At 45.3% G+C, this 27,089-nt stretch overlaps 1 long non-coding RNA gene across 1 annotated transcript; it reads left to right on the forward strand.

Moving 5' to 3' along the window:
* The first annotated feature begins 433 nt into the window (after positions 1-433).
* On the forward strand, positions 434-22,159 carry LOC135253832 (uncharacterized). The gene is made up of 3 exons (XR_010329693.1): positions 434-802; positions 19,663-19,780; positions 21,725-22,159. It is a non-coding gene; the product is annotated as an uncharacterized LOC135253832 (long non-coding RNA).
* Positions 22,160-27,089: the final 4,930 nt, after the last annotated feature.

The following is a 27,089-nucleotide window of genomic DNA, read 5'->3' on the forward strand; positions in this document are numbered from 1 at the left end:
GTGCGCTCCGTTCTGTCCTGTGAATGTCCACTGCACTTCACGCGGGACTCTCGCCGCACCGGCTAATTGGCCGGAAGGATCTCTCTCTGCACCGTCTCTCTCACAGTAATTGCTTCTCCTCCTCTGATAATTGTTGTAACTCATTCTAATAAGTTTCCAGTAAATTCCTATTAACCCTTACAGGTTAAACAGAATCCAGTGACCTTCTTCGTACAAATACACCCACACTCAGAAATGTTTATGTTCATTTAAAAAAACATGATATGAATTAATTGCTGTTCTCCACATTCTCCACTTACAAATTTTGAGATGTTATACACGCACATTGTCATTTTTTGGGACTTAAAATGACAAAACTTTAGGTTTGTTCTAGATTAAAATAACATACTCTCTATAAGAACAGTTTTCAATAATCCACTGAAACCATTTTAAATAAGGTGATGTGTCCCCTAAAAATGTTTCCAGAATGGGAAGATAAGTGAAAGCGGATGAGAGTCCAAGCCCCAGCGGCAGCGCGGCATCCCTTTGGCTGGAGGGACGATTGATCGCGATTTGAGAGCTCTCAAGCAATAAATGGATTCAGCGCCCGAAGATGAAAATCACGCGCGACTCTCTTTAATGACGCGCCCCCTTTCACCTGAGGAAATGTTAAGTATCAGCCCGGAAGCGCCGAAGCGTAACGGACGCCGCGCTGTCATATTTCATGCAGATGGGCGAGTTAAATATGCCAGTAGAGCTCCAGAACAATGGACAACCGAACTGGCCTTTGCTTTTCTTTCTAGCCCCTTTGTCTCGTCTTCGGGTAAGACTTTCTCGTCTCCCTTTTTCACCAAGCGCGCAGTGCCTGTCATTAAACCACTACAAGCAGTGATTCGTAGCTCTCTGCAAAAGGTTAATGTGTTTGATGATTGCAAATTGTTTGGCTCTTTCGAGTGACTATAAAAAGGATAACTCGACCGTAAAATTTGATCATCTCTATAGAGCCTCCAATTATTTTTTCTCCTTTTTTGTAAAAGGTTCTAAAGGCCACGTGGAAGGAAAAGTCAAGTCTGAAAATGTAATCCATATGGCCACCATACACTTCGTCATATAATTGGATTTCTAGCAACTGCCCCACTGCAATGTCCTGGAAAACGGTTTAATGCTGAAGCCATTTCATATATGCGTTACATAATTTTTGGTTCAAAGACACGCAAATGCAAACTGTTATGTTTGGTGGGGACATTGATGCCTGTAGACAATTGAGATGTAAGAGACCTGTCAGCTGTGTTTGCCCATTTTAAGCGGTACATCTTAATGCTTCTTAATTGACATAAAATAATGTAAAACAATTTACTGAAGGCTGAAAAGTAATTTTGTAGCATATGTATTTATTAAAGATTGCAGCACTTCTAGATTTAAATTAAGGTCAGAAAATTCTCAGATTGACTTTAGAAAAGAGCCATCTTACAAAGAGCTACTTATGCTTTTTGTAAAACGTTAGTTTTAGCAAGTCGATCAATGTATTCTTCAGTCATATTGTCACTTATGTGTCCCTCTGAAAGATATTTCCCTTGTAATGGAACTGTAAACAACAAACAAACAAAAATAACAGCGGCAGACTCCAGTGGATACGTGTTTATTATCGGAGGAGGCACCGAATGGCCTGGTTGCGAGCGTATAAATCTTTCTGTGCTTTTCATTGTGTGTTCGGGCTCAGTAACTCTCTGACATTGTCTCTGTGGTTAAACAACCCAACGAAAGCAAACGTGTGGCTCCCCAGAGTGTCGTTCCCGGTGGCTAGCTCACAAGGGGGCTCTGACTTTCATATGACCAACACTGCCAATACTAACTCACATACGTGCACACACACACACACACACACACACACACACGTACACGCACGCACACACACACACACACACACACACACCGCGTACACGCACGCACCACACACACACACACGCACACATACATGCACATGCACACACACACACACACACACACACACACACACACACACACACACACACACACACGTACACACACACACACACGCACGCATGCACACAACACACACACGTACACACACACACACACACACACCACACACACACACGCACGCATGCACACACACACGTACACACACACACACACACACACACGCACGCACCACACACACACACACACACACACACGTACACGCACGCACACACACACACACACACACACGTACATGCACGCACACGCGCACACGCGCAATACCGCCACAGTGACTTTAGGCTGGCTAGAAATACCTCCCCTTGATATGCCACCGGGGACTCGGCTGCAACAAAGAAAGAGGAAGGCTTTTAGCCGCCACCCAATGGCACCTCCGCTGTGTGGTGGGATCGCTGGCCATTCAGAATTAAATTTTAATTTGAAGCTACGGTGAGTATATCTGTAAAATATATTTGTAATTTATTAGACACACAGAGCGTGTTGAGCCCCATTAATCACGTGTCACATATATGTATCCCTCTTATATATTGAGTCATATATTTGAAATATGAGACCCATAAAGAACGTGCATAAAAATGTATGGCGAAAATATTGTAATGTAGAGTCCCTGATTGTGGTGGGTGCCCCTTGGCTGGCTTTGTCTTCCCGGCGTTGTGGACTACCCAAGGGGCTGTCCTTGTAGCATTGTCTGCGTTTGCCCTCTCAATGATAATACCCTCTCAGGTTCTCTGTTCAACAGATGGCCTCCTGCCTCATTAACTTTAATATGTCTAACATCAATTAGAAAGGAGTTAATTGGGATGCTAAAAAGGTGATTGCTGACTAGCACGGTGCATACGAAAACCATCCTTTTAATAAATGAGTCTCATCAAGCCAAAATATGCCAACAGCCGGCCAGAGGGGATGGCAAAAATATAAGTAAGGTATAGGTTACAGAATTGCTCTGCCGCATCCATCTTTCTGATCCGCGTGTCTTAAGTAAATAACCTTGATTGACGGGCACAGATAGAAATACTGTCCGTATGAATGCCCCATTGTCCTCCGTCCCTATCTCTTAACAATGCCTCTCTCGCTCTCTTTCCTTCCTTCTTCATTCCCCCTCTATTTCCTCACTGTCTGTCTCCCTTTCTCTCCGCACTCCGTCTTGACCCCCTGCGGTAACCATGAGAAACGAGTTTCTGTTTCTTGTTTCCCCTCCACCTCAGCTCATCGAGTGGCGTTTTTATTTCGGCAGGCTGCCTTCCGCGCAACGGTCAGGTCATTAAGCTGACTCAACCCATTACGCGTCGCGTCTCTTCCTGAGCCATCGCACCTGCTAGGAAAAGAAGGTATTCACTCTCAAAAAAAAAAAAAAAAAAAAAAAATAGGTATACGTTTCCTACCGCGCGGGATGACTTATAGCCATGCCAGAATTACCAGCGTAACACTTAATTTAGGGTGCAGGCCATTTTCTAAGTGTCAGATCGGATTGCTCCGTGAAGGTGGCGCCGAGGAAGGGACGTTGCAGACAAAGCCGGGACGCATCTGGAGCGATGATGTGGTGTTACTGTGCTGCGGTTTTCCCTGTGCGCACCGCATGCACTGGCTGCGAAAAAAATATCAGTGATGCGCCCCCCCGCCACCCCCGCCCCCGATCCTATTTGCTGGAAGAGGGGAGAAGGTCTGTAGATGTTTTTGAAGAGAGCAGCCGGGTAAAATGCTGATGTTATCAGTGACTGGAGGGGTGGACATGGAGTGTGACGCATGTTCTCTGATAAAAAAATAAAAAAAAAGGGTGTTTATTATTCTGCAGACGGGCTCTGGAGTGTGGGCATGTATGTGAGTGGATTAATCCCGTCGCCCCGGGTCTAGCATGGGACAAGGACGAGCGGGTCCCATAGAGCGAGCGGGGACACAAGGGCGAGCGGCTCCCATAGAGCGAGCGGGGACACAAGGGCGAGCGGGTCCCATAGAGCGAGCGGGGCCACAAGGGCGAGCGGCTCCCATAGAGTGAGCGGGGCCACAAGGGAGAGCGGGGCCAAGAGAGCAAGCGGGTCCCAGAGAGAGTGAGTGGGTTCAGGAGAGCAAGCGGGTTCCAGAGAGAGCGAGCGGGTCCCAGAGAGAGCGAGTGGGTCCCAGAGAGAGCGAGTGGGTCCCAGAGAGAGCGAGTGGGTCCCAGAGAGAGTGAGTGGGTTCAGGAGAGCGAGCGGGTTCCAGAGAGGCGAGCGGGTCCCAGAGAGAGCGAGCGGGTCCCAGAGAAAGCGAGCGGGTCCCAGAGAGAGCGAGTGGGTCCCAGAGAGAGCGAGTGGGTCCCAGAGAGAGCGGCGGTCCCAGAGAGAGTGAGTGGGTTCAGGAGAGCAAGCAGGTCCCAGAGAGAGCGAGCGGGTCCCAGAGAGAGCGAGCGGGTCCCAGAGAGAGCGAGCGGGTCCCAGAGAGAGCGAGCGGGTCCCAGAGAGAGTGAGTGGGTCCCAGAGAGCGCGAGTGGGTCCCAGAGAGAGCGAGCGGGTCCCAGAGAGAGCGAGCGGGTCCCAGAGAGAGCGAGCGGATCCCAGAGAGAGCGAGTGGGTCCCAGAGAGAGCGAGTGGGTCCCAGAGAGAGCGAGCGGGTTCAGGAGAACGAGCGGGTCCCAGAGAGAGCGAGCGGATCCAGTTAATTTACTCCAGCAGAGTGGGGAGGGGGATAAACGGCTTGGCTGGCTTCCCTTGATGGTAGGCCTTTGGGAACAACTGTTGGGGAAGTAGATTAAATGTGACGCTTATTGGGGAAAAAGTTTCCCATTCTGCTGCTGTGTGAAGCAGGTTGGGTGTGCAGGGGCTCCACGCAAAGAGGGCAGCTCTTTTTTAATCAAGGCCATCATCCTCACCCACAACAGGAGAGGAGCTCAGAGAGTACAGTACATGGGCTGGTCCTCAGCTGTCACTCTAACCAGCACGGTTAATGCACCTTCCATGGGGACTAGAAAGATAGTTCAAGGTTATGCTAAGAAAGTTATTATTTTACTTTTGATTGCTTAGTTACATAAAAAACCAGTCAACCTTCATTGAGAGTGTACTGTAAGAGTGTGGTACAATGAGTATAATAACTGTATTTTAGAACATCCACCAAAAGTTCCACTTTACCACTGGCAGTTTGTGTTGAACATTCTTTTTTTGTTGTTACTTTTTCCATATGTCAGTTGTTCTGTATTCTCTGCTACAGACATGAATATGTAAGAGCTAGACGCCTGCAAGCGGAGGCTAGGTGTTCTTGTGGCTGCAGTGTTGTTTTTGCTTCTCAAAGTCCAGGAGGAGCTGGCTCTGAGCGGTCGGGTCAGCAGGAGGTGCTGAGAAGTCAGGCATCAGAGCAGGAGAGCTGCTGAAATGGATGAAAGTGGATGTAGTCAGTAATAATAATAATAATAATAATAATAATAATAATACATGTATTTTATATAGCGCTTATACAGTACAATAAAGGGCAGCCCTTCCTCATTCTGCAAGACTGTAAGTCCAAGTGCTGGGAGTGCTCTGAAATGTAGTAAGTACCATGTAGATTCATCCACTGATCTGTTCAAGCATGAAAAATTGAATGTTACATTTGAATGATCCCCCCCCCACACACACACACACACACACACCTCACCTCACCTCACCGCTGCTCCCTTCTGCAATGCGTAATCTCTGAGAAAATGACTTTGTTGGAGAAACACTCATTAACCGTTGGAAATTGGCGAAATAAACAGTCCTGTGATTGTGTGTACAGTGTACCCCAGGGGTGGCTGTGGTTCTGGCTGACTGACTCATTAAAACCACATTGTTTCCTCTCTGATGAGTGCAGTGCACCAAACTGCCAGGGCAGACCTGGTTCTCATCACTTTACATTGGGAAAATTTGCATGTGCACTGACTATAAAATTAAGAGCTCCCACAGAATCAAGTCTTAATCAAGCACATCTAATGATCTTACAATTTTTGCATCTTGTTGTATTTATAGTGGGGATACAGGGGGTGAAAAGGCAGACTGTTATTGTTTCTTTGCTCAGCAGACACCTCTCCAAAAGGGCTTGCACATTTTTAGATATTAATTCATTTGAAAATACGGCTGTATCCTTACTGGGGTTAATTCAGGTGTCTGCAATATAGTGCCCCACTCTGGAATTAAGCCTGTAACCTTCTGATTTCAAATCTTATTTCTGTCCAGCACAACAATGTTCTGCTGGCTGAATTACACCAGCAAAAAGGAAAAGAGAGACGAATGTTAAACACTGGAGAGAAAATGGGTTGTGGTCGGTTTGACCTTCAGCGCATTGAAGGTGAGAGAGCGTAAATGACACGAACGCAGCAAATGTATATCGCCTTTGAAGCTTATTTTTTTTATGGAATATGCATTTAAAATGGCCAACCGTGGATTCATTTGTAGGGACAATCATTCTGATGTTTTTCCTGGCCTAGGAAGTTCTTGAATTTACTGTAGTCTTGAGCACAACTGTTGAATGAAATGTCCAAACTGATGAGGGAAAGGGGACAAATCTGATGGAATGGACTTCATCTTTGTTTAGAGCACAAAGAGCTTCAAGCATTTTGCTATTCATTTCATGACCACAATGAGGCGCTGTTTCCATTTTTCTGTGTTTAACACACAAGGGAATGTTTAGACATTGTTTATGTAGGTACAGGATATGGAATATACATAGATTGAGTCTAAGTCCTCTTTATGATACTGTGAATACTTTGGAAATTCTGTAAGAATAAAAACTGTATTAAATTGGTCCCTTTTAAATGGGTCCTTTTCATTTTTGTAGTCGTACAACATGAAGATGCTAAATTTGAATAAAGCCTCAAAGTCCATCATATTTTTGTGTATTTTAATATAATTTGTTTACATTTTCACTTTCATAAAAAATTTTTTAACAAACCTAGATTTTTTCAGACTCAAAATGACCACCCACCTTACATTACATTACATTAGTAGTTCTTTAGCAGACACTTTTATCCAAAGCGATGTACAAATAGTGCATACGGAAGGTCATTGGAGCAACCACAAAACACAGGTGTGATAAGGTACAATATCAGACCTGTTATTGTACCTTGCTTCTTGCAAGAATATTGCCAGCCAACATTTTATTTGCCCCACCAAAGCATCTCATTGCTCCCCCCAACCAAAGTGGGCAATGACCAGGGCTGACTGGGGTGGGGTGGGGGGGGGGGGGGCAGACAGAGAAGCCCTGTCCACCATACAGGTTGTTAACAATCTGAGAAATCCTTTGCCCTCTTGAACAGACATGTCATGCTGTTTCACTGTTAAATGACCACAGACTACCAGCACTCAATGCTGGTGTTCTGTAGCATGGTTTTACTGTATATTGTCGGTGTGACAGTGACCACAGACTACCAGCACTCAATGCTGGTGTTCTGTAGCATGATTTTACTGTATATTGTCGGTGTATACCGTATCCAGCATCATTCCCAGTTCAGATATAAAATCAGCACATTTTGATCGATACTCCCGTCCTGAAGTTCTCACGCTACATTTTTGTAACGTTGTAATGCGTTAATGAGTGCTTCCTGGTTGAGCACCACCCCCACCATAGAAGAAGACGAAGAAGACGGGCAGCTATTTGTGTGTAGATCGGTGGCTATTTGTGTATGGATTCGGGGCACTTCTCTTGTGCCATCATAACGTACGGTGCTGCGTATGTCAATTATTCACATTTTGAATAATAAGTCAAGGAAAATCTATGAGGAGGATGAAACGATGGCTGTTAAGACATCATGTCATCTATACGCCGCTTCTTGGATACATTTGTCAAAATTCCCCCATAGGAATTGCGGTTTCCATACGCGCGTGTATTTAGGTTTCGCGGCAGCCGCAACAGCGAAGCTGCTGTTCTCTCTTTGAACTTCGAAATGAAATGTGACTTGTTCTGAACAGAGCCAGGCCGAGGGAAGAAACAAGGGGGTTGACTCAAGGCGATAAAATATCTTGTTAAACTGTTGCCCACTGTTATACGCATCAGTGGAATTACCAACTCCTTGGGCCATGTCTTAATTGGCACTAAAACCACCTTTAGATTTAAATGCAAATGACTGCTCTTCAGGAATGTATGTATATAAAAAAAGATAAATCCTTTTGCGTTTACTAAGCCCTTTAATTTGACTTTTTGATTCCCACTCCTCTAAACGTTTAAAGTCAAGTGCCACATTATGATATAAACTGTTTTTTTTTTCTTCCTTCGTCCATTTTTGCCTGCAGCGAATCAGAAGGTCTCTCCCCCTGTTCAAGTGACAGGAACTAACGAGTGACAGCCTCCCCTTGTGAACATCAAAGCATTGAGGAGCTCCTGGGGTCAGCGATGAATATTTAAAATTGCTTCAGTATCAAATTAGAAATGACCTTGAAAAGTGTTGTTTTACCTGATGAGCCTTAAAAAGGGCATAATTTGCTTTCAGATTCTCTGGTGAACTGCCTCAAAGGTTTTTTTGGCTAAGTGGCAAATAAAAAAAGACACTGTTCCTCTTTCTTCTGTCTTGTAAGCAATGAAAAGACCGAGGTATGAATAGAAGGAATTTTTTTGAAGTAAATTTGGCTCAAAGACAGCTTTTTTCATGTGATGTCGAGACATTGCACAAGCTTCTGTGCCTCTCATTCAGTGGCTATATATTTACCAGCTCTTTGTCACCAAAGACCAATCATTTTACACAATTCACTGAGAAAGAGCACTAACTGCAGGTAAAAGGAAAGGGACAGCATTGATTTGGAGAAATCCATTTCCAATAAATGCTCAGTCGAGCAAAACATTGGATTTGATGAATCCCTGCAGCGCTATACTGAATATATGCTTTGTAATATAGGAAATGTGTTTCACAATTTAAAAATAAATAAAAAAATTAAACATAAAAAGCCAAGTTACTCATACACAAAGCATACACTTTGTACATTTAAAAAAAGAATTCTTAAAAATACATATGTGTACTAAATTACAGAAAGCAAAATAATGACAAGTTACAATGAGCTTTTACTAATAGTTTTCACATAAACTAAGCAGGCTATATTCCAAAGCAGCAATGATACCATTGTAAGACTGGAGCATTTCAGATTATGTAGTAGAGGTGCAAAATGTGAACAAGTCAGGTCAGACACTTGGGAGTGGTCATAAAAATCACTGTAGTTTGTCACAGTCTGTAACTTAAGCTGTTTTTCAGTGAAAATTCTTCTTGCAGTACAACCAAACCAAGATCACAGTGTCAAATGACAGTACTAGAAAATAAATCTGATCCAGGATTTCTGTGGATGAAAATGTGAAGTTGCTAGGACTTATGCACATACCCTCCAAAGCAGAAACGCACTAATGCAGTATCTTATTGATCATGTGTTAAATAATGTTAGAATCAACAGCAGATAAATACGTTAACCTTTGTAAAACATCATTATTTGTGCCTATATTTGTTTCTTTAGTGTGTACTATGTATTGCAGCTGGGCCATTACCCATGTAATACACATTTAAATCAGCCTCAGGGTGGAAAATGTTGAAAAACACTAGTGTCTGCCACGTGTTTGCAAAGGTTAAAAAGACACTGATCTTTAATTTGGTGCACTTAATCTTCTGAACTTGACTCTGATAGTTTCAAAGGCCATGCAAACATATGACACATTACACCTGTGGGTCTCTGGTGACCGTCTGAAGCACTCCTGTTCAAACCTGGATCAAGCCATACGTCTCTATAACGGCTTGCTTGGGGCGCGCGGGAGAATTGATTGCACATCCTGCCAGCCTATTCCCTGTATGAGATTTGGCTAATGCAGTCTTGCCCTGAGGTGAGTTCTTTTCTTTTCTCTGGTAGAATCGCCTGTTTTTCTACCACCACCTGATTTCGGTTGAATAAGCCTCATTATGGGTTTTTTTTTCTTCTTCTTCTTCTTCTTCTTCTCTTTTTATAAAGCTGCTGGGCATCCTTTTATTTATGTGCAATTCATTGTGCTGAGCCGGTAAATCACAGACTCCCCCCATTGTATATCAGCCTCTCCGAAACACTCAAGGACAGCACACTTAGCTCAGCGGGTACAGCAGACTCCTGGATTCCTTCCAGTGCTGGAATACCGTTCAGTGCTGGCGGTTATCTATGGCAAGGGGTCCGTGGGGCCAGTGCAGTTAATCACAGTGAAGAGAGCAGAGCAGTATAATGTAGGGAGAGGGGACTGCAAAGCGGGAGGGAATGCCTTTGCTGTGCTGGTGGGGGAAAAAAAACGTAATTTAAAACATAGAGAACGTAGCGAGAGTTTATTACCTGGCTCGAGTGAAGTCAAACTACAGTATTTATCTGTTTAATTTGGTTCTTGTATTTGCGATGTTCGGAAGAAAAGGCTGCTTGGAGTGTGAGCAGACTCCGTGGTTGTGACCGGCTGCGGGTGTGTTTGTGCTTGAGAATGTGAGTGTGTGTGTGTGTGTGTGTGTGTGCATGCGAGAATATGTGTGTGGATGTGTGCATGTGTGTGTGGATGTTTGTATGTGCAGGAATGTGTGTGTGTGTGTGTGTAGATGTGTGTGTGTGTGCAGGAATGTGTGTGTGGAATCTCAGTCCTTCATCTTCATCACCCTTTGTCTGGTGACATAGCTGTAGATCATTGAGCTCTATCTCATTGCATTATCTGTGTGTCATCCTGTGTAAAGAGTATTCTGTAGCCTTCTACATTACATGAGCAAATCTGAAAATTGTTTAAAAAAAGGTTTTTCTATCTGCAGAAATCTAGAATTTTTAATGAACAGCACAAATTCAATTTATGAGATGTCAAGACAAATTAGTGTTTTCATATTTATCAAGGGTACAAATTATTTTAACGTGATTGACAGTAGTCATAACATTTACCCAAAAATACTGCCATTTCATCTATTCCTATGAATTCGAATGAGCCTTCAAACAGCACTGTGATTTAATTTAATATTTTCTGATGATCTCATTGCTCTTTGTTAATGAAACAACATGAATGCTTAGTTTGATCTCAGCAATATCCTTGATTTTTTTTCATCGTCAGCAGAAAGACCTTGCTTCCTTATTCAGCATAGCTGTCACTAAATGCTGCAGATATATTTAATCAGTCTGCACTGTAGTAGAGGGGCCCCTATGTCACTCGAAGGCTGTTTTTGCGGGATGCATGCCTTAAATAAAAATAAATAAAAGAGTACCTCATTCCGCAAATAAGGAAACTGTACCTCGGAACTAATCTTAGAGTGCCCCATTGTCAATCCCGCCTGTTTTATGAACTTCTTTAATCAGGCTAACGAATGTGGCTGGGTGGAAGTGGCATGAAATATCTGCTTGTCCGCCCAGGCAGGGGGAAAGCGGGATGAGTTACGGCTCAATTTTCTCCCCTCCGCATCGGAATGGCTTTCAGCTGGCAGTTATTGGTGTAGAGCCGGAGCAGAGCAGGGTTCAGGCAAATGGACTTGGTAAATACACCAACCCAAGGACAAAAATGTGTCCAGTGCAGGCGGGCACGATGAAAAAAGAATATTCACGTTTTTCAAAAAAAAAAAAAAAGGCGGAGACGTCACGTGTTCGCTTTAAAAGGACAGGCGGAATTTGTTGGAATCTTGTTTCGAAAGAGAACGACGTGCTAACGGTGTGTTCTGCTTCAGAGATCTGCATTTCTGCAAGCCGCCGAGAGCTGGATCTATAAGCTCATATTCAGGTTCTAAGACTGTGGTTAAGAGTGCACTTAAACCACGTCAAAAAGAATATGTACATTAATGAGTGTGAAGGCCATAAGAGAAATCTTTAATGACTCACGAGCACAACCTTTAGACCTTCTATGCTGCGCTTTGCAGTATGTGCTTGCTTGGAAAGGAAGATGGTATTCAAAAATTTATGAGTTAATTACAAATATGGATTGGAGTGCGGAGAGAAAAATAATTTTCTACATATTTCATATCTCTTCATATTTAACCAGTTTTTAAAAATGTATTATTATATATTGTATTTTATCTTGTATACCTGAATATTAAATAGGGCACACTGAGGCTTCTGACTAACAATACTAGGGATCTGATACAATCCTACGCCTCTGCACAGAGTTCATAGTGGCTTTTTGAGCTGATTTTTAAGTTTTATTTATTAAGTGGTAGAATAGTGGTCCATGTATTGAATTTGCTGCTAAGTTACTGTTGCATGGTGAATGAGTAACACATTGGGTGGTGTGCATCAGAGATAAACACTTAGCATTTAGTGTGGAGTTTGACGTACTGCGGTGTGATGATAAGTGGCGATTAGTGGCTGTGGGGCCTGTCCTGCTCAGTCTGGAACATGCCAGTGTTGACAGGCCTGCTTTAGCACTGCCCATGGATGGGAGGGTTTCAGGTGGCTGGGATTACAGCTTCTTGTAGCTCACTAGCGACCCCTGCTGGTCAGCTGGGTGTCCGCAGGCTTGTTGAGCTGCACTCGAAAGTGTCTTCCTCAGACGTATCTGTGTGAGCTGTGGTGCCAGAAGAAGCAGCAGAAACTTCATCTGCTAAGCGGGGAACATGTACATACATGTATCCGTACATACATGATTGGATATTCCAAAATTGTAGTGTTCGAAAGCATTTATTAATCCCTTAAATACAAGGTATTCTTAAGCTTGGGAGGGAACTGCCCAATCTTCTCAGAACTGTATTTGCATGTTAACAAGTATAGAAAGCTTTACTGAAAGAGTTCTGTTTCATTGCAGTGGAGGCTGTGGTCTACAGTGGCAGGTAGGTTGCTGAGCAACGGGCCTTAGGAAAAATTAAATGGAGGCTTCTGATTGAAGGGACAAGCATGAGCACAGAGTCATTTCAGAGCTCAATAAAGGTTACAAACTGTGGGAGACCACTATTCCTGGCTGGAACAAAATCAAAATCTGCCCGCCGCGAGAAAAGTTGAAATGAGGCAGAAATTTGGGAGAAATTGCTGCATCCTAACACCCTGGACCCGCAGTGTGGTGAGCATTATTATGCAATAATACTTGTGCTGTTGGATCACTTTCAAAGACCAGATTATGACTGTGAATACAAACTTACATTTGTCTTCGAAGAGAACTACCTCTGGTAGTAAATCCTTTACTGTGCAAAGGTGAGTGAGAATGCCAAAAATCGATTATATTGTCTACTGCAGCGCGTGAACATATCGCATATGGGAAAATGGGTAACATTACCTTCCTCTGCATCAAATCTTCATTCTGCGATGTTTCATTAACCCTTGAGCTGGCAAAATGCTGTGCCAAGGGTCCATTAGGGGGTGGCAATAAAATATGAATTTGGACGAAATTCAGCAGGCTGTCCATGAACAGAGTACAGATTTAGAGACCTGGATGAGGGCCAAGGTGACTACGTTCCTGCACAGAAGCTTGCGTGGCCACCATCAGTCCTGCCTCTCTTGTAAGTCATTTGCAATTCAGATATTGCAGTGAGTTGCTATTGTGTAAAATGAGAAATGATCACAGCACAGGTACTGTAGTATTTGATCTTGTAATGCTGCGATTATTGCTAGGGAAAGGCCTTGTGATTGTTGTGAATGGCGGCCATTTGCAGTGGAGCATTCAAAAATGTTCTCTGTCTGATAAAACTCTCGAGCAGTGAATATCCCTCATTAACACAACCCGAAAACAAAACGACAAATCAAAAGATTTCCTTCTGCAGTCCTGTAGCCAATCGTCATGCTCGGCTGATGACTGAATTTGGGTTTAAGGGCTTTTTGCCTTCGCTGATTAAAACACTCGTTGCAATCAATAACCTTGAGAGCCCCCTAAGCACATATTTACAATTATGACTCAGAGTGGGGGAGCTTTCGGGAGGGATACTTGTGTCAAAGCGTAATTGAAGCCAAGATGTTTAACGGTTGAAAGTGACATGGAAGTCAAGCCTCCTCTTCGGAGAGAAAACCTCCCGATGTTCGGCTGAGGTAACAGCACCCTGTGTGCGTCATGAAGGGGGGTTGGCAGAAGTGGTGGCTGTCTGTGAAAGAAACGGGTCTTCTCAGTTCGGCAGCGTTTGAGGGGGTTTGCTCTTACCTGCCCAGTCCCATTCGGCTCCATGAAGTTTTCCGTGGTCCCACAGTGGGGGGGACACCCTCTGGGTTCAGGGTACAGGGCTTATGGAAGCAAAATAGATTGGGCTTTTGGGGTGTCCTGTGGACATCGCTGACAGCCAATCTCTCAGTCAACCTACAGCTGTAAGCCAAATGAAGCAGCATACAGTATTACTTATGACCCCTATAAACCCCCTCCCCCCTTCATGTGATACTGCATCTTTGTTAAATGAATTACAGTTTAATTAGCCTCTCTTGAATATACTCACTGACATCATCAGCAGGGAAAGGACTGGCAGATGCATGGTTTCATTTTTTTCTTTTTCTTTTTTTTCTATTTTTGATGTGGAGAAAAAAATGCAATGCTATGTATTACCATATGAAATATCCTCTGACCTTCGAAAGGATACCAAGGAGCATGCGGTGTTGTTTTCTGTGGAGATGCAGTGCGGAAGTCGTACTGGTTTAGTTCAGGTTCAGGATGACTGTACAATACTGCAGTGTCACGGGTGCCATTTGCGTACTGTGTTTGCACCACGAACGGTTAAATAAACTGCTCATGGCGTGGAACTGATGAGCGTTGCATAAGCTCTGCTGCTCTCTGTTTGCCGTGCAGCGAAGTGTGCGTGCGCCCGTCCCGTCATCTCTGAAGCTGCCCACTGCCCACTTAGGCGCAGCTTGCTTTCGTGTGAGCGACTGTGATTGCATAAGAGCGCATGGGGGGGAGGCTGGGCAGCGGTAGGCTTCCCAGCCCCGGTCTCTATTTATAGAGCTGCCGCGTTCAGAGATCCGCCTCGCTGCGTCACCGCCGTCGTCCTCTCTCCTGGCCGCCCGTGGCGCGCAGATTCGGTTAAGGGGTGCTGACATTTTCAGACGGGGCTCTTCGAGCCGCTGACGCACACCGTTGTCATGACGGCGTGTTTGCCCGCAGCGCATGGCATGGAGGTTTTTCCAGATCTGCCTGTTACCAGGCGGTGCGGTGCAGGAAAAGGAGGACGTGCAGTGACTGGTGCCGCGGCACGCTTTCCCCAAGCTTCCGTGGAGACGCCTGTCCAGTCACACAAAAAAAAACAAAAAAAAAAATGAGCCATGGGTATTGTATAGAGAAGTGAGTCGGCTTATTGATAGAACAACCCTGTCTTGCTTTGGTGCCTTCCACAGGCATACTGGTAATCACAATGGCATTCTCTAAATCCATTGATAAAAAGTATTTTTTCTTTAAAAGAAGTTGGTAAACAATTACAAAATATGTCAAGGTCATTTATGTTGGAGGAGTGGCAGGGGGATATTTTGCAGTTAAAAATGAACTTAAAAAAAAATAAAACACTTGAGCACTTTGCTAGCATACTGACCAGAGAGACTTTCTGTGGTTTGCAATTTCTTTTGCTTTAATAGTAGCAAGCGTGATAGCTAGCTACTTCCCTGGTTCGCAGCTATAGAGCCAGATGGAACCAATGGTATTTATTGCCATTCATTTGAGATTGCAGGCTCAGCCATAAAGATGGTGTCTAAAGCCGCGTTTCCACCGAAATTACCCGGAACTTTCAGTCCCAGGAACTACTTTACCAGGAACTAAAAGGTTCCTTCAGCCAATGGTTGTCTGCGTTTCCACCGGGGTCTAAAGTACCGCGAAGATTAGGTAAATTAGCCCACTGACGTTGTCGTCGGTCCGTCTGTCATATGAGTTCTTCTGTAACCCCATACTACCACCGAAGTAGCCTACATTATTTTCTAATAACCGGGACAGCCCGGAGGGGTTTATTCCACTTATATACAACGGGTTACCAACAATGACTATATATGGTTACTTTTGTATTTATTGATTTTCATATATCCTCTCAAACACATTCATTAACAGCAGAAAACATGCACACGTTGTAAACAATTAGCTGTTTTATTACTTTCTCGTCGTCAATTCCATATAGGCTAATCGCAAAATGACAAGAATAGAACGAAAACTCGGACTTGCGTGAAAATGTAAATTAGTAGTGGTACAGCCACCGTTTGCTTTCCTTCGAAGTTACTGCTAGCCGAGCAGCGACGTGTGCCCTCCAGATGCGAACCACGCACCATAAATGAGTCCATAGTCTTCCTGGTCTTTTCGTGGAATTGAAAAATGGCAGTAAAATTGAGTAAAATTACGGCAGTCTGAAAAAGCTAAAGGGAAGATTACTAGAATTAACCTGTTATTTTACCCGGATAAAAAGTGCGGAAGGTGATTTCCAGTTTGCTTGTACTGTATCACCAATATAAATCGTGCAGAACTACCGCATACCTCACATAACTGTATCAAACGTTTTGAGTCAATTACAACGGGCTAACAAAGAAAATCCGGAAGAAAATATTCAGCAACCGAATTAATCCGTTTGAATGTTTTGGTAGCCTACGTAATATGCTGTCCCAGCACGAATGCTTAGCATTTTATAAAACGAATACTAAAGCAAGAAAAGAACAGAAGAGCATACGTTATAATTCCAAGACGTTGACAGGTTATAACCAAAAGTAGGCTACTGCGCCGCATAACATACAAGTTTGATTTGAAGTTATTATGAAAATAAATTGGTTTGCGCTGCATATTTTCAAACATGGCGGGTAATGGCGGAAAATAAATACAACACAAACGCTACGAGTACTCGACCAATCAGAAATGTTCAGCGCTGCAAGCTCCACCCAAAAGGTTCCTGTACTTTCGGAAAGTACTACCCCCCGAGCAGGAACGTTTTGGGGGGTAAAACAAAGCCCCCAGAACTAAATTTAGACCCTAGTTCCTGCGGTGGAAACGCAATGAGTTCCTCAAAAGGTTCCTAGTTCCGGGGTATAGTTCCTGCGGTGGAAACGCGGCTTAAGTGCACTGTAAGGCTGTGACTGTTAATGCTATGACCCAATACAGAAATTGAACTTTATAGCAAAAATCAGATTAACTGCATAGCTACATTAGGCCAGTGGTTGGAAAAAACACCTTGTTATGGAAAGCATTAAGCATTAAGCATTATTTGAAGCATTAAGTTTCATTACCAAGAACTCCTGCTTTCTCGTTGATCAAGAGCATTGAAATGAGTAAGTGATAATCCACTTGCACATATATTAGCAAAACTGTTTGCTTATGGCTGCAGGCCTGCTCTCACCAGTCTGCGTGCTGAAACCCATCCTCCCCCGATTCCATAGGGTTGGGGGCTGAGATCTGGGCCCTGTCCACAGGGGGGTGGGGGGTTGGGGGTTGGGGGGGGCTGACTGGGCAGCTCCCGGCGATGGGGGCAGCCAGCTCAGAGAGCGAGCCAGGCCGTTTGATGTCGGCTCCGCCGGGGAGCGCTTGGCCCTGCGTGAGCTTTCCCAGGCTGCAGCGGGAGGAGAGCTCCAGACCTCGTCAGGCCTTTCCGCTTCGTTCAGGGGGCAGCGGGCGCTCAGCGGTCCGGTCGGGTCACAAAGCCGCTCAACCGGACCTGATCTGAGAGAGAGAGAGAGAGAGAGAGAGAGAGAGAGAGAGAGAGCGGTTTTTTTGTGTTCGCAAATGTTCCCTCCGCCTGAATGCCCGTGAATTCTCTGTTCCCTCAGATATCATCAGAAAACTGTACTTTATGTTCTTAGAAAATTGCATGTTTTTTTTTTGTTTTTTTTCCCCCAGAATGCCACAGACTATTCTGTCTGTGCGCATTGCTGTGCTATGAGATAAGCGCGTGGTGCCATTTTCTAGATACCATCCTTATGAAAAGACCTTTTAGAATGTAGATAGATAACACTTGATCCTAATGCCACAAAATAATTGAGTGCTTCTGAACGTCCCAGTGGAATCCTGTGGCTCCGGGCCAGCCCCGCTCTGGATGGCTGCTAGGAAAATGTTCAGCCAATCTCCTGCTGAGAGCACACAGAAAGTGGTTCAGCTCCTGGCCCTGTGTGAATGTGAATCTTTCTCCTCTGAAAGGAGTGTTTTTCACCTCCTCCGGTGAGGTGATTTCTTCACTGTTGACCTTAAATCTAACTCTACCTGCACTTGACTGGATCACTTTTTTTCCCCTACGCTACGATTACCCAAATCCTGCCACCCAACATTTTAACCAAACTTGACTGGTCAGTTCTGCTGCAATAGCTACTTAGGGATGTATTTAAACAGGATGAAACTTAAAAAAATGTTTCAAATTAAAGACAGAGGAAACAAAAGCTCTCTGGTCTCTGTGTCATTGGTCTTATTTTTCTGTTCCCTGTAATGTGCCATACGTCACTATTCTGTAATATGCTCTGTGAAGCACAAGGTGACCGTTATGCTTGCAATATAAACTCATCTCAGTCAGAGCTATTGGAATTGTCTTAACTCCACCCCCCCCCCACCCCCCTTCCCCCGGTGATTCCAAATTGGAGAAAGAAAAGGAGGAAAAATTTCCAAAGATATCTATACTTTGAACATGTCTTGAAATAAAATAAAGCAAATGTATAGTAAGATGTTGTAAATTTTTAGACACTTAATATTTTAACAGAATTGGTCCCCCCAGGTACCCTGATAAAGCCAAACAATACACGATTTTTTAAAAATACACGGTCACCTGACAAGTTTAGTTTTAAGTCATAATTTGCCTGACACCTAGATTTCAGGAAAGACGACAGTGGACTGTTGTAATATTGTTATCTCATTTTCTTTTGACAAAGTTGTAGCAGAAGTCACTGTGTGAGTAAAGCATGTGGGACTTGCTGTGGGGAGTTTTGTCTCCCCCAGGAGTGGGTCTTCACAGCTTGGGCGTCACAGATGCTCCCGTTTCAAGACTTAAGAATCGACGATCCGTTTGAACCGCGCTTACGTAATATGGGTAATGGCGGTGCGGTCCTTTTCGACATCGGGCCGGTCCATTAGAGGCGGTGGGTCTCTCTTTGAGGCCAGAGTGATGTATATGTGCCGCTCATACCGAGTCCTCAGCAAGCATATCCCATTACAGCTCCATGGCCTTGGAGACAGGGATTTTCCACTTTGTTGTGCATTATGGTGTCTAGACTGCGTGCCCCGTATTGGATTGCTGTGAGCGAGTACAAGCAATTAGCCTCGCTAATGCGAACACGTCGATACCTTAGCATGCTGCTGCGATGATAAACAGATCGATTGATTTCAAAAGCCATCTGAGAAATCTCTCCGCACTCTGACGTAATCTCGCCCGAAACAGCGAATCAGCACGGCTAACGGAAAGCCCGGGGTCTGATTCCGTTCGTTTTTGCTAATGTCAGAGCTAGGTCTCACGTTGCAGATTAGCTTGTGTTGTGCTGCTTGTGAATAATCTGCAATGCTCTTCACACTGACAGAGATAAAAAAAAACTGAATTTTTATTATGGAGGATAATGGCCATTGAAAATTATTCAGGGATTATAGACAAAATGAGTCCCTTATTATGGTATAGCTCATTGTAAATAGGAGTCATTCTGTCACCTTTTTCATTGTACACACTGGAACACCTGGGCTGATCGGATTCATTCTTTCTTATTCTCCCTGGACATGAAGCTAATCATGAAATTCAATATGTTCTGTTTGGACTGCATAAAAAGGACCTGATAACATTATTATGTTTGAATTTTTAGCCAGTGGAATCAAAGGTCTTTTATTTATGTGGTTATTTATAATATATCATAGTGAAATGTCACATATCTGTCACGGCATTCACACAGCTGAATTTCTCCTTTTGTATCTCATGTTATTATTTCCACCAAGTCTCATATCGCCGTGGATATTACGAGGGAAACAGCTGTAACGTCGAACGTGCTTTCATGTGTATGCGGTGTCTGCAGAACCAAAGGAACCTACGCAGTCGCATTAACTGACTTAACGAGTGGGTCTTCCAGCTTCCAGTAGGAAATGAAACGTTGCGTCTTTTGTTGTTTCAATTGAATTAGGTTGATGAGCCCATTAAACTGGAAGATCCGTTGCTTGGTTCACCTCATTTCCACCGTGAGATTATTTTCCTATGCTTAGAAAAAAAAGGGCGCATAAATATCGATTTTTGCGCCCTGCCCATGTTGCTGTGATTCAGTTTGAGCCAGCCTTTCTTTTTAAATGATCTTATCTGTAGGCAAACATGTTAAACAATGGAGATAGTGTCTGCCTCACGATCCTCTTCATGCTGCGTATTCCATCTTGGACAGCTGTTAGATCTCAGACGGGCTGGCACCACTTAGGACAGAGAGAGAGAGACACAAAATAACTGTCAGTTGAGCTTACTCTAAAACTTACTCCGTTGGGCCAAAGTCCCCAGTGACTTTGCTACTGAGAAAGCCACCCCCGGACATTAAAGGAAACGATAAACCAATCCCAAATCGATCTGACCTTTCAGAAAATGTATTCAGCCAGTATAAATGTCCTCCTTGGTTAACTTTTCCAAACTATGCACTTGGGGCTGCCAACTGAACAGATGCCACCTCCAAGTTGGCCTCTCCATCATGGAATTTAATAGGCCATAACAATAAAACAGGCATATTGGAGGAACCCGTGGGAAATCAACAGTGTGCTTGGCTGGCGAGGCTGCGGAGAGGCCAAGCCTAATTTGAGGCTACGCGCTGCCATTGAATCAGCCTGAGTTATGAGTTACAGCTCAATCGTAGAACAAAGGCCGAGGGGTGGAAACTGGGCACTGATGTTCTTCTCGTATCTACAGGATGTCAGTAGCGTGAACTACTGACCATCCCTCATCCCTCATGATGACTGACCAGGATTTTGTGTTCATTCATTTGCGGCTGTTTAAAGTGGCTTTTGTAAGTGAAGCTTTAGTCGGGAGCCCCCAATGTAATCCGAAAAATCAGGTGTCCCCACACCAGCCCTTTTCGGGTTAGATCGGGTTCCCCTGCTTAAATGGAATTAAAGCAAGATGGACACTTTTTTATTATTCTTGTCTGTTTTTTTTGCTGATACCCTTACAGTCCACAGTGTATTGACCCATTGACAACATTTTTTTCACAACCGTTTTTGTTACATCTATGCCATTAGAGTTTCCTGGTTCCTTGTTCCAACCTGATAGAAATCTCAGTTTATGGTTGTGTACGCAATCGATGCAGATGTGAGTTTATTTATGAACAAGCACATGTGTAACATAGTTAATGGGGCTGTACAATTACATGACTGAAAAACATGAAAGGCAATAATCTGTGTGAATGCATAATTAAAGGTACCATGGTAAAGGCTGTATGAGAAACATTTCAGTGCCATTTCTGATCACTATTCATCACCATGTGCGGCACATCCTCTCGAAAAAGCGAATGGAAGCGTCTCATGTTTCCGTGCTCGCTGCATGGTGTGAGAACAGACAGTCTCGACAGTGGGTAAGATTCCTTCTGGACGGTGCACCGTGTTCTTTCCCACTGGCTTCCTGGGGGCTCTAGTCTTAACCCCCCCCCCCGAAAATGCCCCAGCCTTCCTGATTTCTGGCGTGGCGAGGCGAGGCGAGGCAGGCAGGCCAGGCCCGGCCCGGCCGGTGCCAAAAAACTCAGGTGTTGTCTGAGACGGGTCCTTGGCCGCTGGCTGCTCTCTGAGGAACACAGGCCTGCATTGTGTCGAATGTGCCGGAGCTGCCCTTCATGCTAATCCCACATTACTCACTGCCTGGAAATGAACATGTGTTGTGTAGCCATTCATAATAACACCCCCCCCTCTCCACCCCTGTCCACCCCCCCTCCCCTCCATCCGCCCTCCCTTGTGCCCTGCCAGCCCCCCCCACCCCCGTCCACCCCCCCTCCCCTCCATCCACCCTCCCTCGTCCCCTTCCCCCCCCCCCCCTCTCCAGATACCCAACCTGAGGAGTAGGGTTACCCACTGCGTCTGGACAGGTGGCTGAAGGCAGAGATTGATACTGCCGATCGAGCAATGCAAGTGTAGCTCGTGAAGACGTTGTTGCATCTCCCTGAAATTGTTCTATTTCTGGGTTCCTTCACTTTTGAAAGCGCTGCAGCTTGCAACACATGCAGTTTGAATTTTATGGTCATGGTGACCCTTCTCTTATGGATATAGCTATGTTCCCAGTGTTTTACAAGTACTGTATATGCTGCCAAGTTCTCGTTTTACTGGGAAAACCATAACTAGGGCACGTTTATGTCACATTGACAAATGCCTGTCATTGTATGCCAAATAGCTGTCCTGCCCACAGTCATAAAAAATAAAGAAATCTTAGTGCCTGAAGTAAATATATTGTGAAATGTTACCTCTTGTTTCTTCTGTAACGTAATGTTAGGGGCGACATAGCTCAGGAGGTAAGAGCGGTTGTCTGGCAGTCGGAGGGTTGCCGGTTCAAACCCCGCCCTGGGCGTGTTGAAGTGTCCCTGAGCAAGACACCTAATCCCTAATTGCTCTGGTGAATGCGAGGCATCAATTGTAAAGCGCTTTGGATAAAAGCGCTATATAAATGCAGTCCATTTACCATCCATTTAATGTTTATCATTAGACGTAGACGTGCTCGCATACAACACGTACACATACAGCGCCCCCTTCCTGATTTCCTCTATTACTGCGTATTTGTCACACTGAATGATTTCAGATCTTTAGACAAAATGTGAGGGCAAATACAGGACTTTTTCATGGCACTTTATACTTCTGTAGCTGTGTATCCTGAGCGTGCTGATTAAATGGCTGCATAATGGCACAGTACACGTTTTGGCACAGGTCGGGTAAACAGAAGACAACAAATTTGTGTGTGTGTGTGTGTGCGTGTGCACGCGTGTATGTTTATGAGTGCCCCTGTGTCGGCACAATAACAGAATAATTGTAGTGGGAGCGCTATCAGTTTCTATTAGACACTATACGGCGCAGCACGGTCTGTTGTGCCGTGCGGTATAGAGGCACTTCTCCCCATCCTGTATTCATGGCAGCATTAGGGCCCCATGGTTTATAGGAGTGTGCTTTCCACCACGCCCCCCCCCCCCCCCCACCCCCCAACGTGACCATTCCAGCATGGAAACAATAAAGAATTCTCATTACAGTGACAGTGCCCGTGGTGAGAAACGCCGGTAAGAGAGGAGGATGCAGAGCCAGGAATTAAATGGGGCGGCGCTGTCCGGGGAGGACGACGCACGCACTCCAAGCCAGCAGGGCTCGTAACAAGCGAGCAGCAGGCAACGGGGGGAACGAACGCAGTCGTGACTTTCAAGTGCAAGATTCCGCCCCCGCAGATATCGCACATATCGCCCCCCCCCCACCCCTCCTTTCATGTAGGAGATACCGCAGCGCTTGCCATCTACTGTCAGCCATTTGTCAAACTGTTGATTTTTTTGTTGTTGTTGTTGTTGTTGTTGTTATTCATTACGTTCGCATTGTGCTGGTTAGCATGTTTTATCCAGAGCTTTCCTTTTGTCGTGCTTGAATACAGAGCTGGGAGTTTGACCTGAATCGACGTAATGGCATTTTCAGTCCTTCAAATATTTATTTATTGGTGTACTTTGTGTTTTAAATAACAAGCGTAGAGTACAGCTGCCACTGAGTACTTTGTGATTTGAACTGATAATGCTCTATTTCAATGAGCCTTCCACTCTGTTCCCACAGCAATGAAGCAAGGACCTTTTTTGGCCTCTTTGCACTGCAGCTTTCTAAATACACAAAAAAGGCAGAACTTAACCAATTACTTAACCGAGCCAATGCAATAGCTTATTCAGATACATCATTAAGGACCATGATGGCTAATTATGTCTGTGGTCCATCGCTGTTAAAACACATCATTTGGTTTGCAGGTGCCAGGCAAAAGCCATTTAATGTGGAATTTAAAGTCGAATCTTGAGGAACTGGAGATGAAAAACAATTTTCCGATCCAGCGTGCTAATATTAGCTCTGCCTTGCTTTCCTTCTTTATGTGTCTTTGTCCTCCAGGGCCATGTTAGCTTGCGCTCGCGCACACTGACAGTTCCAACATGCTGATATGTGCCTCATACCTGCCATATCACAGTTAGCGTTTTCCGTTATTGTTTTTAGTGCCGTTGTGAAATGGGATTAGCATGTGGCTGCTTCCACTGCTTTTTTTTTTTTTTTTTTCGGCGAAGCGGAGGCTTGTAAAGCGATATCTAATTCCGGCGGCCGTTATATCTCAGATCATATTTGTATTCATGAGTCCGCGCGCCGAAAGGACGCGCACAGATACGAACCGCCGGCGTCGAAAGGGTGCGCGTAACGGCCGAGAAGCACGCCACGATGCTCTCGCGTCGCGCGTAAATCTACGAGCTAACGGCTCTCAGCGCAGATATTTACGCTCGCGCCAATAATGTTTCTCGCCAGTAATAACCTATAAAATCTGCGCGTTGTGTTTTTTGATGTCTTCATCAAAACAGTATTTATATTTTTTGTCGGTAGCCTAGCCGCCGCCCTCTCCCCCCTATCAGCGCGAAACACCTTCGGCGTTAGCGTCCGAGGCTCTGCGGCGCGGCGCTAAACTGCAGTCGGTAAGCGGGCGTAGCGCCGCCGCTGTGTCGCCTGACATGTTCCGGCGCGAAGGCCATCTAAATGCAGACATCGCTGTTTTTTTATTGGATCTAGGAGGCAGAACAAAAAACGCGCGCACCCGCCTGCAGTCTGCGATCATTTTCCCTGCCACTGTGTTTCTTTTTATTGCTGCCTAGGGGAAAAAAAAAAGACATGGCAACCCATTGCCTCTATCATTGTATATATATATATTGTGATAAACTGGAAAAAGTGCATTCAGATTCCGACATTTCCGTACATCCTCGTCTCCCGCCTTTAAATATCACCACTGGCCTCACGTCTGCTGCTGTGAGCAGCCATTAACTTTTTTTTTTTTTTTTGCGCTCTGGAGAAGGACACAGTGGGCACGTAAAAAAATGGAGGAAACCCTGCGTGTGCTGCATCAAACTGACACCGGACTATATCTGCGGTCTTTTATCCCTCCCGAAATCCATCTCCGGCCCCCGGCCCCGGTGCCGGCGCTGGGCCCGAGAGCAGCAGGCGGAGAACGCGGCGATCGCGGCACAGCCCCGTCCCATCAGGCCTCTGGCGCTGGCTCGGCGGCGGCGGCGGCGCTGCATGACAAACGGTACAATCAGCAGAGAACCGGGGGACTCGCACACACGGGGGGGGGGGGGGGGGGGACAGGCCCCCATGGAGACAAATAGGCTGCAGTGTGCCAGGACTGCTGGAAATGAAATGGATGCATCCAGCTGAAAGATCTGAAAAGAATACACCACAGACATTTCTTACCTCAGCCTCCCGCCACCCACCCCCGCCAACCGCCCCCCCCCCCCCCACCACCACCACCACCCTACCACTACCCCCTCCCCACCACCACCTCCAGGAACATGTTTTCCATCTCTAAATTACCTCTCTTCTCCCAAGTGTATCTCACATCTTCCAACAGATTCTGACAGTGCAGCCAGTAATGATCTCCTTCCTTCGCCTCCACAGAATACATAGTTCGTCATAGTTTTTCACACCTCGCTGGAAATTCTTTTTTCCTCTCTGCTTTACTGCGGAGGCACAAAGGCAGGAAGTTTAGCCCCTTCTCGGAAACCCGCGTTGTATCGGTCCACACGGTAATTCTGAGGAGTTAAAAGTCCTGTTGCTCTTGTGCCACCCACGTTCATTGTTTCCAGGGAAACCAGCAGACACGAGATCGGCTAGGAGAACATTAGGGGAACTGAGGGGCTCGACAGTCAGGAAAGGGTGCTCAGACGGAAAACCTATATAAAACACATCTATGGTATGGGAACAGCAAGCGATTCGTCTGAGTGGCGTTCGGCGGTGACGATAAAGTTCGAAGCGCGTGCCTGCCGCAGGTTTCCCATTACCGAGCGTTCTGCCAGCGCAACTGACAGATGGCCGAGATGCGTCGCCCCTTTGACGTCCCCTCGAGTAAACCGATTCCGAACGAGTGTTATGAGGTGGCGAGTCGGTTGATAACATATTTTATGGGGCAAAGATTCGGTTGAAGGGGGGGCCGATGGATTGTGTAGATGCCCTTGAGGTTGTGTCTTCTGTCGTCCGTAATGATTGTCTCGTCGTGCTGCGGGATCGATTCGCGGTACCTGCTTTCCTAAAGGCCGAATAACCCCCCCGTATTGCTTAATTCATTTCGGGGAGGATCATTATAAGTCACTGGCCGCACCTTTCCGAGGATGCATTCTGGGAGATAAGGATTACGTAGCCCAGGAGGCTGTGGCCGCTGATCCTATTGATTGCGGTGCCGTCGGCCAATGGGCACCGCCGAACCGGCTGTTTATCTTCTCAGCTGTAAAAATCGAACGGCGGACGCGCGCGGAGCTTAGTGCAGATTCAGCACCATTAAATTCTCTTAAGCACACCACACGAAAACAGTGGGCGGGACAGCGCCCTAGCCCGGCTGCGTATCCCTCTGAGAGAGAGAGAGAGCGGTGGCATACTCTAAGCCTGTGCGGATAACCGTGGCAACAAGGCCTCATGCTTCACTCGGTGAATCCCAAAAATCCTCCCTCAGAATACGAGCGCTAGGTTTTGCGCTGGACCGAAGAATAAAATTTATGGTGGAACAAAGTGGTACAGTGTTCTGCGGCATGATGAAATAGAAGAGGCTGTATTTGCTCTCAGTGACAAATGGCATGACGTTTCCAGAACGGTTAGCGGGAATTCTAAAAGCGTAAACACTTGCGGTGCGCGAATTGCGCGTTGTTTATCTTCCGTTCGTCTTTCTTGGAGAAGCGCAGCGAGACAAAGGGTGTGTGTGCGGAGGCCTGGCACTGAGCCATGCAATTCAACCGCGGGACTAATCATTTCTGAGCATGTCTCGTGTGCTGGCTTTTGAAATGACAGCTGAAATTTCATAAAGGTTAAAAAAGGTGCCTTGGGTTGTTGTGTAAAGTAATTAGGAAAAAAAACCTGTGCCCCAAGAATGCGGTCCCCTGTGTCTGATCTGACATTCAACTGTAGAATCATTACGGCTGGATATGATGCCGTAATCACCTTCTACCACGAATGCACCTTGACCGAGTGCAGTTTATATTGGCTTTGTTTTCAGTGATATTTGAAGGCAGGGTACAAAAAGGGAAAAGGGCACATAATATCTGTCCTTGGGGCCAAATTACAGACATAATATAATACAGGGATCTGCAGTATTACATACATTATCTGTTAAAAAAAAAAAAAAAAAGAAGGTCAGAAAATAAAGAGGGTTGTACAGAGCTTCA

Source organism: Anguilla rostrata, chromosome 4 (genome assembly GCF_018555375.3).
Source record: "Anguilla rostrata isolate EN2019 chromosome 4, ASM1855537v3, whole genome shotgun sequence".
NCBI classification, from domain to species: domain Eukaryota; kingdom Metazoa; phylum Chordata; class Actinopteri; order Anguilliformes; family Anguillidae; genus Anguilla; species Anguilla rostrata.